The sequence below is a fragment of the Macaca thibetana genome, chromosome 10, assembly GCF_024542745.1.
Source record: "Macaca thibetana thibetana isolate TM-01 chromosome 10, ASM2454274v1, whole genome shotgun sequence".
Classification (NCBI taxonomy): Eukaryota; Metazoa; Chordata; class Mammalia; order Primates; family Cercopithecidae; genus Macaca; species Macaca thibetana.
In genome coordinates this window covers 12,568,877-12,586,657 of record NC_065587.1, presented here as the reverse complement: position 1 = coordinate 12,586,657, position 17,781 = coordinate 12,568,877, and the positions used below count along the sequence as shown (strand labels likewise).

General features: G+C 50.4%; 2 protein-coding genes across 9 annotated transcripts in view; one reads left to right on the top strand and one right to left on the bottom strand.

Annotated features, from left to right (window-relative positions):
• Positions 1-17,781, top strand: part of CBY1 (chibby family member 1, beta catenin antagonist) — a 628,117-nt gene that overhangs the window by 264,728 nt on the left and 345,608 nt on the right. The gene's annotated exons all lie outside the window — the stretch shown is intronic.
• The window catches only part of CSNK1E (casein kinase 1 epsilon), a 34,100-nt gene continuing 26,289 nt past the window's right edge, over positions 9,971-17,781 (bottom strand). For 3 of the 5 annotated variants that reach the window (XM_050806276.1, XM_050806278.1, XM_050806275.1), the window contains one exon: positions 16,234-17,478. The gene's annotated coding sequence lies outside the window, so the exon portion shown is untranslated. Of the gene's footprint in view, positions 10,977-16,233; positions 17,479-17,781 lie in introns of those variants that run through there. The other 2 variants (XM_050806277.1, XM_050806279.1) reach the window with 2 other exon arrangements.

The following is a 17,781-nucleotide window of genomic DNA, read 5'->3' as shown; positions in this document are numbered from 1 at the left end:
CCTGGGAGGTGGAGGCTGGGTTGTGGTGAGCCAAGATCATGCCACTGCACTCCAACCTGGGTGACAAAATGAGAATCTGTCTCAAAAAATGAAATAAAATCTGGCCGGGCGCGGTGGCTCAAGCCTGTAATCCCAGCACTTTGGGAGGCCGAGACGGGCGGATCACGAGGTCAGGAGATCGAGACCATCCTGGCTAACCCGGTGAAACCCCGTCTCTACTAAAAAGTACAAAAAACCAGCCGGGCGAGGTGGCGGGCGCCTGTAGTCCCAGCTACTCGGGAGGCTGAGGCAGGAGAATGGCGTAAACCCGGGAGGCGGAGCTTGTAGTGAGCTGAGATCTGGCCACTGCACTCCAGCCTGGGCGACAGAGCGAGACTCCGTCTCAAAAAAAAGAAATAAAATCTAAGTCAAAACATGGCACTTTTTTGCTCAAAACCGTCCGTTGGCTCTCTATTTCGCTTTAAGTAAAAGCCTTACAAGTCCTTACAAATGCTTAATCTGACATTCTACTCTCCTGGGTATTCCTGACCTCATTCATCTCTTACCCTTTTCTTCCACACTGACCCCGTGCTGTTCCTAGAACAAGCTGAGCTCACTCAGCCCCGAGCCCCCTGCACTAGCTGTTCCCTCTGCTGTGATCGCTGTTTCCCCAGACACCAGAATGATTGCTCCATCACCTTCTTCAAGGGCTTGCTCAAATGTCCTCCATTCAGTGAGGCCTGCCCTGAGCACCCTAGTAAAACTACCAGACCCCTCGCATGCACTCTGTATTTCCCGTTACCATGCCCTACTTTCCCTGTCACTTCATTTCTATCATATTATATAGTTTGCCTATTTCCCTGTGTGTCTTCTTCTAGTAGAACATACGATTTTTGGTTTTTGTTTTTTTGTTTTTGTTTTTGTTTTTGAGACAGTCTCACTCTGTCACCCAGGCTGGAGTGCAGTAGCACAATCTCAGGTTACTGTAATCTCCGCCACTCAGGCTCAAGTGATCCTCCCACCTCAGCCTCCTGATTAGCTGGGATAATAGGCATGTGCCACCATACCAGGCTAATTTTTGTATTTTTTTGTAGAGATGGGTTTTCGCTATGTTGCCAGGGCTGATCTTGAACTCCTGGGCTCAAAGCGATCACCCGTCTCGACCACTCAAAGTGCTGAGATTATGGGTGTGAGCCACCGCTTGCCTGGCCAATAAATTCTGAGGACAAAGATTTTCATACTTTTTGGCTTTTTATTGTTGTTGTTTGAGATGGAGTCTCACTCTGTCACCTAGGCTGGAATGCAGTGGCTCAGTTTCGGCTCACTGCAGCCTCAACCTCCTGGGTTCAAGCGATTCTCTCGCCTGTGCCTCCCAAGTATCCGTTTTCTTTTTTTTTTTTTTTTTGAGACGGAGTCTCGCTGTGTCTCCCAGGCTGGAGTGCAGTGGCGTGATCGCGGCTCACTGCAAGCTCCGCCTCCCAGGTTCACGCCATTCTCCCGCCTCAGCCTCCCAAGTAGCTGAGACTACAGGCGCCCGCCACCACGCCCGGCTAGTTTTTTTTTTTTTTTTTTATATTTTTAGTAGAGACGGGGTTTCACCATGTTAGCCAGGATAGTCTCGATCTCCTGACCTCGTGATCCACCCGCCTCGGCCTCCCAAAGTGCTGGGATTACAGGCTTGAGCCACCGCGCCCGGCCTCCGTTTTCTTTTCTGATGTAATCCCAATACTTAGTACAGGGTCTGGCATAGAGAACATGCCCCAAAAAGTAGGTATAACATGACCAGAGATCCCGTAATAGCAAAATCCTATAGAACAATTCCTCCCCAGCCCCAGGTAGGACATGCCTGGGGCTGTCCTAACAAGAGCAAGGCTTATCAATTGCGTTGTAATGACTCATTTATGACTTCCCAGCTCTCCCTCCCTACACACTAACCCCTTAGGGAGGAAGTCCTTGTGCCAATTACCCACCACATCTGCAATGCTAGTACAGAACACTTAGAGACCAGACACTATCTACCTTACACTTCCCCTCCAGGGCTTTCACTTCAGGGTCTTGGTTTCTGCTTAGGGGCACTCTTGGGTCTCCACTTACAGAGGCCCCAGGCTGGCGGGTGGGGGGGCAGAGGCAGGTGGTGGGTATTTTTAGGCTTGGTTGCCAGGAAGGGGCTCAAAGACAGAAAGTCACCTGGTCTGAGTGATATGGCAGGCCAGCAGGTGGTATTGGGGGCCCTAGTGGGTGCTCCCTGTGGGAGGAAAAAAGCCCTCTCAAGACCTTTATTCAGGCTTTCCAAAATGAAGATAAACACCTCCCTTGCTATCTTCCTTCCCACCCCTCCTCCAGGCAACTACCCATCCTTTCTTTTAAGAGACAGGGTTTTGCTCTCTCACCCAGGCTGGGGTGCAGTGCTTTGATCATAGTTCACTGCAGCCTCAAACTCCTGGGCTCAAGTGATCCTCCACCTCGGCCTCCCAAGTAGCTAGGGCTACCTGGGCATACCATCACACTCGGCTAATTTTCTATTTATTTATTTATTTATTTATTGACAGAGTCTTGCTCTGTTGCCCAGGCTGGAGTGCAGTGGTGCAATCTCGACTCACTGCAACCTCCCAGGTTCAAGCAATTCTCCTGCCTCAGCCTCCGGAGTAGCTGGGATTACAGGCACGCGCCACTACGACCAGCTAATTTTTGGGGGGTTTTTTTTGTTTGTTTGTTTGTTTTTTAGCAGAGTCGGAGTTTCACCATGTTGCCCAGGGTACTCTCGAACTCCTGAGCTCAGGCAATCTGCCCGCCTCAGTCTCCCCAAGTGCTAGGATTACAGGTGTGAGCCACCGCGCCTGGCCTAATTTTTTGTTTTTAATGTTTTTATAACGACAGGGTCTTGAACTCCTGGCCTCAAGCAATCCTTATGCCTCTGCCTTCCAAAGTGTTGGGATTGCAGATGTGCTCAGCATGCCTGGACTATTCTTTCTAATCAGGCTCAAAGATTCCACTTAAATTTGTCCCCTTTCCCCTCCACTGCCCTGGTTCAGTCTGCCTTAACTTCTGGACAATTATAATGGTTTCCCAGCCCCCTAGAATCACCTTTCCCCCTGCCCACAGGTTAATGAAGAAAGAATACTTTTCTCAATGCCCAGCTCCACCCTTTTCAACGCAACTCAGCAAACAGCTACTCCTACTCTCCCTTCAAGGACCAAATCAGATATCACCTTTTTTTTTTTTTTTTTTTTGAGATGTGGTCTCGCTCTGTCACCAGGCTGGAGTGCAGTGGCACGATCTTGGCTCACTGCAACCTCCACCTCCCAGATTCAAGCAATTTGCCTGCCCCAGCTTCCTGAATAGCTGGGACTACAGGCGCGCACCACCAGGCCCAGCTAATTTTTGTATTTTTAGTAGAGATGGGGTTTCACCATGTTGGCCAGGAAGGTCTCTATCTCTTGAACTCATGATCCGCCTGCCTTGGCCTCCCAAAGTGCTGAGATTACAGGCGTGAGCCACCGTGCCTGGCATGGTTCCTTCTTGATCCCACCTCCCTCTCTATCCTCCAAATTCTGTTTTAATTAGTTTCTCCCTAACAAAAAATTGGAAATAACCTGAAAGTCATTGAAGAATGGTTAAGTAAATTGTGTAGATCCATGCCACGAATGGCATATTGTATAGATATTAATGTAGTCTCTCGACACATTACTAATCATTTCCTTATTGAGTGAAAAACGCAGTTACAAACTTATATGATAGCCTTTCTGAATGCTGTAAAAAAAAAAAAAAAAATGCTTAGGAGAAAGATTGGCTTTGGCTGGGCTGGGTGGCTCACGCCTGTAATCCCAACACTTTGGGAGGCCGAGGTGGGTGGATCACTTGAGGTCAGGAATTCGAGACCAGCCTGACCAACATGGTTAAACCCCCATCTCTACTAAAAATACAAAATTAGCTGGGCATGGTGGCACATGCCTGTAATCCCAGCTACTTGGGAGGCTGAAGCAGGAGAATCACTTGAACCTGGGAGGCAGAGGTTGCAGTGAGCTGAGATCACACCACTTCATTCCGGCCTGGGCAATAAGAGCGAAACTCTGTCTCAATAAAAAAAAGAAAAGAGGGCCGGGTGCGGTGGCTCAAGCCTGTAATCCCAGCACTTTGGGAGGCCGAGATGGGTGGATCACGAGGTCAGGAGATCGAGTCCAACCTGGCTAACACGGTGAAACCCCGTCTCGACTAAAAAAATACAAAAACCTAGCCGGGCGAGGTGGTGGGCGCCTGTAGTCCCAGCTACTCAGGAGGCTGAGGCAGGAGAATGGCATGAACCCGGGAGGTGGAGCTTGCAGTGAGCTGAGATCCGGCCACTGCACTCCAGCCTGGGCGACACAGCAAGACTCTGTCTCAAAAAAAAAAAAAAAAAAGAAGGCCGGGCGCGGTGGCTCAAGCCTGTAATCCCAGCACTTTGGGAGGCCCAGACGGGCGGATCACGAGGTCAGGAGATCGAGACCATCCTGGCTAACACCGTGAAACCCCGTCTCTACTAAAAATACAAAAAACTAGCCGGGCGAGGTGGCGGGCGCCTGTAGTCCCAGCTACTCCGGAGGCTGAGGCAGGAGAATGGCCTAAACCCGGGAGGCGGAGCTTGCAGTGAGCTGAGATCCGGCCACTGCACTCCAGCCCGGGCTACAGAGCAAAACTCCGTCTCAAAAAAAAAAAAAAAAAAAAGAAAGAAAGATTGGCTTTGTTCTTTCTCCACTCCCACTGTTTCACTTGACTGGTCTTAAAAAATAATAATAGAAAAGATTGGAAGGAGGCCGGGCGCGGTGGCTCAAGCCTGTAATCCCAGCACTTTGGGAGGCCGAGACGGGTGGATCACGAGGTCAGGAGATCGAGACCATCCTGGATAACACGGTGAAACCCCGTCTCTACTAAGAAATACAAAAAACTAGCCGGGCGAGGTGGCGGGCGCCTGTAGTCCCAGCTACTCGGGAGGCTGAGGCCGGAGAATGGCGTGAACCCGGGAGGTGGAGCTTGCAGTGAGCTGAGATCCGGCCACTGCACTCCAGCCTGGGCTACAGAGCGAGACTCCGTCTCAAAAAAAAAAAAAAAAAAAAAAAAAAAGATTGGAAGGAAATATAACAAAATGCCAATAGTAGATTGTTCTAAGTGGTAAGATTATGAACATTGGGCTATCTTCTTCTTTTAATTTTATTTTCATTTTTGCTTCTCTGTATTTTCCAAAAAGTGTTTCAAAAAGCATATTATGTTTTCAGAAAGAAAAAAAAAATGTTGTTTAAGGCTCACACTTGTAATCCCAGCACTTTGGGAGGACAAGGTGGGCAGATCACTTGAGGTCAGGAGTTTGAGACCAGCCTGGCCAACACAGTGAAACCCCATCTCTACTAAAAATACAAAATTAGCTGGGTGTAATGATGTATGCCTGTAATCCCAGCTATTTAGGAGGCTGAGGCAGGAGAATCACTTGAACCCGGGAGGCAGAGGTTGCAGTGAGCCAAGATCGCGCCATTGCAATGCAGCCGGGGCAACAAGAGCAAAACGCTGTCTCAAAAATAAAATAACGAACTAAAAAAGGGGAATTTATGGGTTTACTTAATTAAGAAATTCAAAGCAGAGCTGGATTTGAGACCTCACACAGTGTCACTGGGATGCTATTTCTCTCCGTCTCTTGCTGTGTGTATGTGTGTTTGTGTGTGTGTTGGCCCCATTCCCATGTGGCCTTTTCTCCCCAGTGGCAGAGAGAGCATCTTTTTCCCAAGAATTCCAAGATATGTCCCACAGTCACCTCTGATTGGCCCAGCTTGAGTCCCATCTCTGAGCCAATCATTGTAGCCAGGAAATGCAGGGCATCAATTGGCCAGGCCTGGATCACAGCCCCACCCTGGAGCCAGTGGGTGGAGTCAGCCCCTTCAGAACCAAATGTACTGGAAAGGAGGCATGAGTACCTAAAGAAAAATGAGGTTCCATGACCAGAAAAACTGGGAAAGAGTGCTGGGGGAAAAAAAAAAACAACAAAAACTCAGATGTTCTGCCTCTCTGGGATTTTAAGTGGCTCTCCAAGGGTCATCCAGAAGGAAGATCAGGGACAGGGCTGAGATGTGACCTCACCCAGAGCAGAGATGGAAGGACCTAGGACAGAGCCATCAGCATAGGGTGGCTCTTTGGAGGCCTTTAGCCTGTGCAATCGTCAATGGCCTGGTCAAATCCCAGCTCCACCACTGACAGGCTGTGAGATTCTGGGCAAATCTTGTAAGCCTCAATAAGCCGCAATTTCTTTCTTTCCTTTTTTTTTTTTTTTTTTTTTTTGAGACAGAGTTTCGCTCTTTTTGCCCAGGCTGGAGTGCAGTGGTACGATCTTGGCTCACTGCAACCTCCGCCTTTTGGTTTCAAGCGATTCTCCTGCCTCAGCCTCCTGAGTAGCTGGGATTACAGGCGCCCACCACCACTCCCGGCTAATTTTTGTATTTTTAATAGAGATGGGATTTCACCATGTTGGCCAGGCTGGTCTCAAACTCCTGACCTCGTGATCTGCCCGCCTCGGCCTCTCAAAGTGCTGGGATTACAGGTTTGAGTCACTGCGCCCAGCCAAAAATCCGAAATTGCTGTGTAGAAGTGAAAATAGAAACAGGCCCAAAAGGCCAGTTCTGTTGTTGTTGTTGATTTTTTGTTTTTTTTTGAAACGGGGTCTCTCTCTTTCTCTCTGTCGCCCAGGCTGGAGTTCAGTGGCATGATCGTGGCTCACTGAAACCTTGAACTCTTGGGCGCACACAATCCTCCTGCCTTGGCCTCCTGAGTAGCTGAGACTACAGGTACATACCACCAGGCCCAACTAGTTTTTTTCTTTTCTTTCCTTATTTATTTATTTATTTAGAGACAGGGCCTCGCTATGTTGACTAGACTGTTTTCAAACTCCTGGCCTCAAGTGATCCTCCTGCTTTGACCTCTCAAAGTGCTAAGATTAGAGGCATGAGCCACTGTGCCTGGCCAGTGCGTCAGTTTTTAAGCAAATCTGCCCCTCACACTGTCACCAATGATTGTATTTCCAACAGCCATGTGGTGTCTAGTATCACAGCCTTGATGCTGCTGTTCCCATCACCTAAAACACACTCTTTCTCACTGCTGTCTCCATCCCTTTCTTTCTCCTAGTTAATTCCTACCCTTTCTTCAGGTCCCTGATAAAACTTTCATTCTCCCTGTCACCAAGTGGGAAAAAATATATATCATGCAGAATAATGCATACTGGATGCCTCACTAATGCAATTCTTTTTTTTTTTTTAAGACAGAGTCTTGGCCGGGCACAGTGGCTCACAACCTGTAATCATAGCACTTTGGGAGCCGAGGCAGGCAGATCACGAGGTCAAGAAATCGAGACCATCCTGACCAACATGGTAAAACCCGTCTTTACTAAAAATACAAAAATTAGCCAGGCGTGGTGGCGGGCACCTGTAATCCCAGCTACCCAGGAGGCTGAGGCGGGAGAATTTCTTGAACCCGGGAGGCGGAGGTTGCAGTGAACCGAGATCACACCACTGCGCTCCAGCCTGGACCACAGAGTGAGACTCCATCTTTTTTTTTTTTTTGGCGGGGGAGGACAGAGTCTCACTCTGTGGCCCAGGCTGGAGTGCAGTGGTGTGATCTCGGCTCACTGCAACCTCCGCCTCCCAGGTTCAAGCAATTCTCCCGCCTCAGCCTCCCAAGTAGCTGGGACTATAGGCACGCGCCACCATGCCTGGCTAAGTTTTTGTTTGTTTGTTTTGAGATGAAGTCTCACTCTGTCGCCCAGGCTGGAGTGCAGTGGTGGGATCTCAGCTAACTTCAACCTCTGCCTCCCGGATTTAAGCAATTCTCCTGCCTCAGCCTCCTGAGTAGCTGGGATTACAGACACGTGCCACCACACCCAGCTAATTTTTGTATTTTTAGTAGAGACAGGGTTTCTAGGTGTTGGTGAGGCTGGTCTCGAACTCTTGACCTTGCGATCCGCCCGACTTGACTTTCCAAAGTGCTGGGATTACAGGCGTGAGCCACTGCACTCAGCCAGCTAATTTTTTTTTTTTAGTAAAGACGGGTTTCACCATGTTGGCCAAGCTGGTCTCGAACTCCTGACTTCAAGTGATCTACCTGCCCCAGCCTCCCAACGTGCTGGGATTACAGGCATGAGCCACCGCTCCCAGCCATTAATGCAAATATTTATATGTGATTTTATTTATTTATGTATTTGTTTGTTTTCATTTTTATTTTTTTATTTTGTTTGTTTTTTTTTTTTTTTTTGAGACAGAGTCTTAGGCTCTGTCGCCCAGGCTGGAGTGCAGTGGCAAGATCTCCACTCACTGCAAGCCCCGCCTCCTGGGTTCATGCCATTCTCCTGCCTCAGCCTCCTATGTAGCTGGGACTACAGGCGCCTGCCACAACGCCCGGCTAATTTTTGTATTTTTAGTAGAGAACGGGTTTCACTGTGTTAGCCAGGATAGTCTCGATCTCCTGACCTCGTGATCCGCCCATCTCGGCCTCCCAAAGTGCTGGGATTATGGGCATGAGCCACCGTTCCCGGCCCATTTTTTTTTTTTGAGACGGAGTCTTGCTCTGTCACCCAGGCTGGAGTGCAGTGGCATGATCTCAGCTCACCGCAACCTCTGCCTCCTGGGTTCAGGGTATTCTCCTGTCTCAGCTTCCCGAGTAGCTGGGACTACAGGTGCCTGCCACCACGCCTGTCTAATTTTTGCATTTTTAGTAGAGACGGGGTTTCACTGTATTGGTCAGGCTGGTCTTGAACTCCTGACCTTCTGATCCACCCACCTTGGCCTCCCAAAGTGCTGGGATTACAGGTGTGAGCCACCAGGCCCAGACTTGTGTGTGATTTTCAACATACAAGAAATTTCTGGAAGTCAGGAGAACGGGTGCTCACACAAACAGAGGGCAAAAGGGACTAGATCTTAATCATCCTTTTGTTCCCAGAACCTTACACACAGGGGATGAGTGTTCTTCCTGACACGCAGGAAGATGACGAGTGTCCTTCATCATCTTCATCACTGCTGCTATTCATTGAGCATTCATTATGTGGCAGGCAATGTAAACCAAGATCTTGTGAGTGCCACCTGGCACATGAGGAAACTGAGGCACAGAGAGGCAATGTTACTTGACCAAGGTCACACCTGTGCAGCCTGTTTGTTAAATGAACACGGGAACCCATGCCAGCACCCCCTTGGTGGAAATCAGCCAGCAACAGAAAATGCTTCCAACTTCAATGCAGCCCTTCTTGTTGGGGTGGTGACATTCAGGATATCAATGGCCATCAGCAAGCAGAACAAGGCCATTCCTAGTGGGTGCGCTACCTGGGATGTGTGTGTGTGAGTGAATCAGGGATGCAGCTGGTGGTGATTCACAGATTGCTGTGTAAGGAGCCTGAGTAGGAGACACAAGAGAGAGGAAGCTTCCTTTCTCTGTCTCTCTCAGTTGCACACATGACCTGGGACTCCATCACTGGTGAGATGAGTCCCACTTCAAACTTACGTAGCCAACAAACAAGCAAACAAAAACAGGCCAAAGAGAAGGATTTCCTATCAGTTTTCCTAGAATCACCAGGAAGATGTTTCAGATTCTTTACAAAATCCCAGGATGTAGTCACCTGTCCAGGACATGCCATCAGGAAAGGGAGGTCCACCTTTGGGTCAGGGGCATACAGGGAGCTGGGGAGGCTGGCCCAGGCTGGAGTGCAATGACACAATCCCAGCTCACTGCAACTTCTGCCTCCCAGGTTCAAGTGATTCTCTTGCCTCAGCCTCCCAAGTAGCTGGGACTACAGGCACGCACCACCATGCCCAGCTGATTTTTATATTTTTAGTAGAGACGGGATTTCACTGTGTTGACCAGGCTGGTCTCAAACTCATGACCTCATGATCTGCCCACCTCAGTCTCCCAAAGTGCTGGGATTACAGGCGTGAGCCACCGCCCCCGGCAAGGTCCTGGATTTTCTCAGGGAAGCTGCAACAGGCTCTGCCTGAGTGGCAGAGCTGCAGTGACTCATCAGGTCTCAGGCCTGCCCTTGGTAAACCTGCATAGGGTGACTTCAAAGTTAATTACACTACGTGCTTTCAAGATGCTGGGATGAAAGGCCTTGGGAGGCATAATTACTTGAGAAGACATTCTTCAAGGGCCCTGGAGGAGCCCAGGTTACTATCTGTAGGCATCCTTTGCCCCAGGTGGGCCTTTTTTTTTTTTTTTTTTTTTGAGATGCAACCTTGCTCTGTCACCCAGGCTGGAGTGCAGTGGCGCAATCTCAGCTCACTGCAACCTCTGCCTCCTGGGTTCAAGCAATTCTCCTGTCTCAGCCTTCCAAGTAGCTGGAACTACAGGTGTGTGCCACCACATCCACCTAATTTTTGTATTTTTAGTAGAGACAGGGTTTCACCATGTTGGCCAGGCTGGTGTCTAACTCGTGACCTCAGGTAATCTGCCCACCTCGGCCTCCCAAAGTGCTGGGATTACAGGTGTGAGGTTGGCCTTCTTAAAGGGGCAGTGCTCCTCCCACAGCTTCAGGGCTGAGCCCTCTGCTCATCCCATCAGCCTCTCCTGCACGGGCAACCTTGGTGAAGTCAAGCCCTAGATGTGCACCTTCCCTGAACCTCAGCAGGCTATGGGACACCGCTTCACATGGGCCACTTGAAAGGATAGAGAGCTGCCGTTGGTGCCCAAGGCTAGGGTGAAAGAAGAGGAGGCCAGAGGGAGGAGAAGGAGAAAAAGGTGGCTTCATGGCAACCTTTATCCTGCACCTTGGCATTTCTCCCTCCCTGGGCCACATGCAGGCCGGAAACAGGCAGACCCTGGAGAAGGCTGCTTTGAGAACAAATTATGGATGTCTGGTAATTGGGCAGAGTGAGGTCAGAGCTTGGAATGTGTGGACTTCTCCAATGACCAGTTGTGTTCCTGTGGGCGCTTGTGCTGTAGGCTCTGGGAAAGAGGCCATGGGGACTGAGCATTCTCAGCCATAACTGTTTCCACAGCTGTTTCTGAAATAAAGCAGAGATGAGAGGAGGGAGGAGAGGAGGGGAGAGAGAATATTTCACTTTGCTATAACACTTTGCACTGCTGACCGAGTGCAGTGGCTCACGCCCGTAATCCAGACACTTTAGGAGGCTGAGGCTGGAGGATGGGTTGAGCCCAGGAGTTTGAGACCAGCCTGGGCAACATAGAGAGAACCCTGTCTCTACCAAAAAAAAAAAAAAAAAGATTATCCAGGCATGGTGGTGCTTGCCTGTGGCCCTAGCTAGATCATTGGAGCCTGGGAGGTGGAGGTTATAGTGAGCTGTGATCCTGTCATTGCACCCCAGCCTGGGCAGCAGAGCAAGACCCTGTCTCAAATAAATAAATACAAATAATACTGCACTAAAGAGGCTTCCGTTGGAGCTGCTTCAGGGGTCTGCCTGATCCATTCTCCCTTAGGAAACCCTGGGGTGAGGGCACCAAAGGTAGGAAGGGGGAAGGCAGTAAATGGAAAGGGATGCTACCCCCTAGAAGGGGGCAGGTCAGTGACTTCAGGAGCTTGTATTTTCTTCTTTTTATTTTTGAGACGGAGTATTGCTCTGTTGCCAGGCTGGAGTGCAGTGATCTCAGTTCACTGCAATCTCCAACGCCCTGGTTCAAGCGATTCTCCTGCCTCAGCCTCCTGAGTAGCTGGGATTACAGGCACGCGCCACCATGCCTAGCTAATTTCTGTATTTTTAGTAGAGACGGGGTTTCACCATGGTCTCAATCTCCTGACCTTGTGATCCGCCCGCCTTGGCCTCCCAAAGTGCTGGGATTACAGGCGGAAGCCACCACGCCCTTTTGAAGGGGATAAGAAACAGAGGGGAGGTGACGAGACCAAGCGCAGAGGAAACCCAGCCCCTTCTTTTGTCCCAGGTCAAAGTCTCCCTGGTCCCTCCCCTCCTTCCTTTTCAGAATCTTTTGCTGTCTAGTCGTGGACACCCCCTGCTCAAGGGTTCTGTGGCCTCCAAAACACTTGCAGACCTCTTTGACCTCACAATAACCTCCTCCCACCAGCCAAGCCCGTGAGAGCGTCCCAGTTCAGGCCTTCCTCTTCCTATCTCTTGAGCTACAAGCTTCCCTTCTCACTCCCCCCATAACCTGTGATAGAACTTAGAGGAGTGGATACCTGTGTGTGTATGGGGGAGCGGAGTGTGGAAGGGAAGGGGCATAAGGGGATGTGCTGGAATATTGACAAGCACCTACATCTTCATCCAGGCAGGACTACACAATAGAAAAACGTACACTCAACGCCGGCTGTGGTGGCTCACGCCTGTAATCCCAGCACTTTGGGAGGCCAAGGCAGACAGATCATGAGGTCAGGAGATCGAGACCACAGTAAAACCCAGTCTCTACTAAAAATACAAAAAAAAAAAAAAAAAAAAATTAGCAGGGCACGGTGGCGGAAGCCTGTAGTCCCAGCTACTCGGGAGGCTGAGGCAGGAGAATGGCGTGAACCCGGGAGGCGGAGCTTGCAGTGAGCCGAGATCGAGCCACTGCACTCCAGCCTGGGCGACAGAGCGAGACTCTGTCTAAAAAAAAAAAAAAGAACAGATCTTATTCTGAAGCAGTTCAGTCATCCTGGCCTCCCGGACACCTCATGCCTGGGTTGTGACCTCAGCTTCCTAAGCCTTCTTCCTGCCTCCTTTCTCTGTTCTCCAATCTCCCTGCCCACTGTCGCCAGATTCACATTCCCCAAGTTAACTTCCATCATGCCCCTCCCCCAGCAGAGGCTCCTCAAGGTCCAGGTGCTGCCCGATGGAAGTCAGGCGAGTGGGCCCAGAAGGGGTCAGGCTAAGGGGGCATAATGGCTTCTGTGCAGACAATTCTCCCCATTTTACAGATTAGGAAATCAGGGCTCAAGAAGGCCCAGAGCTTGCAGCTAGGGAGTGGGAGAGTTTTCTGGATGCAAGTCTGCTTCTGCAGGACTGGACTTCTCCAGCCTCAGCCACTGTGACTTGTCTCCCTCCCACTCCCTGTTTGAACCTCCCTGAGTATCTCGTGCTAGTTCCTACTTCTTTTGGCCTTTGCACATGCTGTTGCCTCTGCTGGGAATGACTTTCCCCAGCAAAATCCCACTTATATCTCAAGGCTCAGGCTGAGTACCTTTGAAACACCTTCCTTGATGATATCAGACACATTCCCGCCCTCTTTTGCCCTTAGTTCACACTAGGCCTCTCACACTGGATTCTAGATTGGGGTGAACCACTTGCTACTCTGAGTCCTTCCCCTGACTAGGCCATGAGTCCCTGGAAGCTAAGATTCACACTTCATGTTTGAAACAAGGAGTTATCGTAACAGAGCGCTTACAAGGTACCTGGGACTATGGAGTCAATGTTAGCAGCGTGGGCTGCGGAGCCGGACATCTTTTCTGTGCCTCAAGGTCCTCATCTATAAAATAGGGATCACGTGGCCAGGTGCGGTGGCTCACACCTATAATCCCAGCACTTTGGGAGGCTGAGGTGGGTGGATCACCTGAGGGCAGGGGTTCGAGACCAGCCTGACCAACATGGAGAAACCCTGTCTCTACTAAAAGTACAAAATTAGCTGGGCATGGTGGCGCATGCCTGTAATCCCAGCTACTCGGGAGGCTGAGACAGGAGAATCGCTTGAATCCGGGAGGCGGAGGTTGCAGTGAGCCGAGATTGTGCCATTGCACTCCAGTCTGGGCAACAAGAGCGAAACTCCATCTCAAAAAATAAAATAAAATAAAATAAAGAACATAATACACTAACCTCACAGACTTGTTGGGAGCAAAGGGTTGGAAATGGCCTGGCACAGGTGAGCCCTCAATGAACTCAGCCCTTGTGTTCATCTGAGGTCTCGCTGAATTCTGGTAACCCTCAGAAACAGGCATCATCACCCCAACATTACAGAGGAGGAAACTGAGATCTGCCCAAAGCCCCCAGGATGTCAATCCTGTGCTCCCAACCCTCCACGCCTGCACCACCTCCAGCCTAGTACCTGGCACCCTGGTGCCCACACAAGCCCAGTTAGCAAATGTTTTTTGTGGCACGAATGAAAAGAACTCAGCAGGTGCCTGTTTGCCCCTCTGGTAGGGGCAAAATTTCCTTGTGATTATTTGGCGTACTTAATAAACTGTATGGTTGATACATTAATGTCACTTCCTTAGAGGCTGTCAGCCACTGCCCACTCCCAAACATTAGCCCTCTGAGTAAGAAGTGCAGGAAGAAGCATGATGGGTAGAAATGGGGCAGAGCAGCAGGGTGGGAGGGATTCTCAGATTATAGCTTTTTTTTTTTCTTTTTTTTTGAGACGGAGTCTCGCTCTGCCGCCCAGGCTGGAGTGCAGTGGCCAGATCTCAGCTCATTGCAAGCTCCGCCTCCCGGGTTTACACCATTCTCCTGCCTCAGCCTCCCGAGTAGCTGGGACTACAGGAGCCCGCCACCTCGCCCGGCTAGTTTTTTGTATTTTTTAGTAGAGACGGGGTTTCACCGTGTTAGCCAGGATGGTCTCGATCTCCTGACCTCGTGATCCGCCCGCCTCGGCCTCCCAAAGTGCTGGGATTACAGGCTTGAGCCACCGCGCCCAGCCCAATTATAGCTTTTTAGACAGCTTGACTTTCATGTATGTAAACACCTTCATATCCAAAAAGTAAACCAAAAAAGAGGAGGGGGAGAAGCATTAGCTTATTATTACAATTGATGAAATAGGCTAGGCACAATGGCTTATGCCTGTAATCCCAGCATTTTCAGAGACTGAGGTGGGAGGATTGCTTGAGCCCAGGAGTTCAAGACCAGCCTGGGCAACATAGTGAGACCTCATCTCTACAAAAAAATACAAAAATTAGCCAGGCATGGTGGCGCACACCTGTGGTCCCAGCTACTAGAGAGGCTGAGGCAGGAGGATCCCTTGAGCCTGGGAAGTTGAAGCTGCAGTGAGCCATGATTGCACCACCACAGTCCAGCCGGGGTGACAAAGCAAGATCCTGTCTCCAAAAAAGAAAAAGAGGAACTATACTTTTCACTGTAAAAGACACATAAAGACCAGCTCCTTATTACTTTCTCTCAGGGCCTCTAGCTGATAACTTCCACTCGCTGTCTCATGTCAGGTTGTCCATCCCAAAAGGTCCTAAGCTCCAGGGAGGCCGGGGGCAGGTTGGAGCGGCCTCTGCTGCATTCCCCCAGCACCTCATTCAACCAAGTGTGGGTGAACAAAATGGCACTTCGCAGGCTGACCAAGTGACCACTGACTCCCAGCTGCCACCTAGCCCCAAGGCCCGGGCTCTGCTTACCACCTGCCATTCCAGGGCCTACTGGCGTTTCCTGGCTTTGGGTAACACACCTGAAACCTGATGCTTGTAAAGGGGACCCCACCTTTACATGGGCCTCACACAGCAGGAAACCCTCCACCAGGCCATGAGCCTGTGGGTCACTGGGTCTTGACGGCCAGCACTGGAAGGGGCCTTGAGCTACGTCCAGGATTTCAAAACACCCCAGGGGAACCTTCCAGGGCCTTCCACCCGCTTCCCTGGTAGACCTATTAGCCTATTAGCTTTGCTCTTGCCTCTGGATTGAGACGGTGGCAGTAATGGCTCTTGGCTTAACGAAAGCAAGTAAACTGTGTTGGGTAAATGCAGACTGACAGATTCTTTTCCAAGCTGGTGAGACCAAGGCAGGCGAGGCTGAGCGCTGCCCTTTTATCACGGCTTGGCTGAAGGACCTTGCCCAGGGTCACTATTGGAGCTCGCTCCAGCACCCTCCCTCATGGAGCCCCAGGGCCAGCGGTGGAGAGGGTCACAGCACCTCCACAACCCACACAGTGAGATGGCCTGGGCTCAAGTCTTGCCTCTGCCACCAGAGCTGTGACTGTGGGCAAGATATTTTACAGCAGGACCAGTTTCTTGTCTGAAGGTAGAGCTATTAACAGGACCTAACTCACAATTTTTGTGTGGATAAACCATGTGTGAAGAGCTTTTAGGGCCTTGCTTCTCAAAGAGGGGTCCCAGGCCATCAGCACAGCTGGAGTGTGCAGGGAGAAGCTCTCAGCCCCACCCCACCCTCTTTACAAGACCTCCGCGTGGCGTCTGTGTGCACTCATGTTTTCAAAGCCCCCTGGACACCCCAACCACAGCCCAAGTGTGGTGAACGTGGCCCCAGTCACACCTGCCTCCAGGGCGAGGGCTTGTTCCTCACTGACTGTGCTGATCCCAGCAAGACCCACTTCTGGTTCTGCGGGGAGAGTCCCAAGGGCACAGAGGTGGACAAAGGGCTGCCTCCATCACTTTATCTTTTCTACTTTATTACTTCAAATTAACAACCACAATAAAGCTCAAAAAAGTCCAATATTTACACAGGAAAAAAGTACAAAATTCCCCCCAAAGTTCTTCAGTATTTTTTTTTCAGTTTTTTAAATTACAAAGTAATAAAAAGCTTTGCTCTTTAATTAAAAAAAAAAAAAAAGGAAAAAGGGGAAACAGAGGTAAATAAATTAGGAAAACACACACATGGAGAAAACAAACAAAAATAAAATAAAATAAAAACAAAAAGAGGTGTTAACTAGGAAGGATGAGTTAATCCAAAACCCAGCCCTGACCCCAGGCTCCTCCTCAGAAAGGTGGAACCCAGGGAGAGGGGGGACCCCAGGTGACTGTCAGGACCAGGGAAGTAATTTATAACTCAGAGCCAGATGCCTTCTGGAAGTAGTCTCCATGGATTCTGCCCTAAAACCAGGAACGGAAGATGGAGCTGCCACCGGCTGATGACGGGTTGAGGGGGATCGGTGGCAGTGAGGACCCTCTGAACTCTGAGGGATGTGGAGGTCACCGCCCACCCCCATGTCCTTGTTAGTAGACACAGGAGAACGGGAATTTGGGCTGGCAGGCGGGGCAGGCCGTGGCACCTGCTGTCCTGGGAAACACAGGTCAATACATCCACACACGCACACAAGGGACGCCGACCCCCACAACCTCCCCATCCACTCCATGGAGAGGCAGAGGGGGAGCCTGGAGGCCAGGGGGACACTGGAAAAGCCCAGCACAGGAAGTCGGCCACTGTCATCTCAGAGTGGGTGGAGTGGGTGGGGCTGTGCGTATCTCCTGGATTGTGAGGCTCGGGAAACTCGGTGGGAACTGCCTTCGACTGACCACACCACTGCCTGGTGATGCTCGAGGGCCGGCTTTGGCTCTGGGACCTGTCACTTCTCCGACCCGGACCCGACCCGTTCCTCTCCGGGCAGGTGACGGGTGGGGGCGGGAACAGGCGGCCGGGCAGGGCCGTGGCGTCTGGCTCCTGTAGCCTGGTGTTGTCAGGGGAGCATCTGGCAGCCTGAAGGTTGGGGATAGCGGGCACCACAAAGGGGCAAGAATCCTCAGTGCTGAGGGCATCTCATCTTCTTGCCATTGGCAAATAAATCAAAGAAACAAACTCCATCGTCGGTTTTGTGCTGGGATTTTCTGTTGTTCTTTTGAGTGGTTTATTTTTGCCATCTTTTTTTGTTTTTTTAAAAGAAAATACAGTGAAGACACTAGAAGGGAGAAGGGAGAAGACAGGTGAGGTGCACAGCTGTCTCTGGCTACTCTTTTTTTTTTTTTTTTTTTGAGATGGAGTCTTGCTCTGTCCCCCAGGCTGGAGGGCAGTGGCACAATCTCGACTCACTGCAATCTCCACCTCCTGGGTTCAAGCGATTCTCCTGTCTCAGCCTCCCAAGTAGCTGGGATTACAGGCGCCCACCACCACACCTGGCTAATTTTTGTGCTTTTAGTAGGGATGGGTTTTCACCATGTTGGCCAGGCTGGTCTTGAACTCCTGACCTCAAGTGACCTGCCCA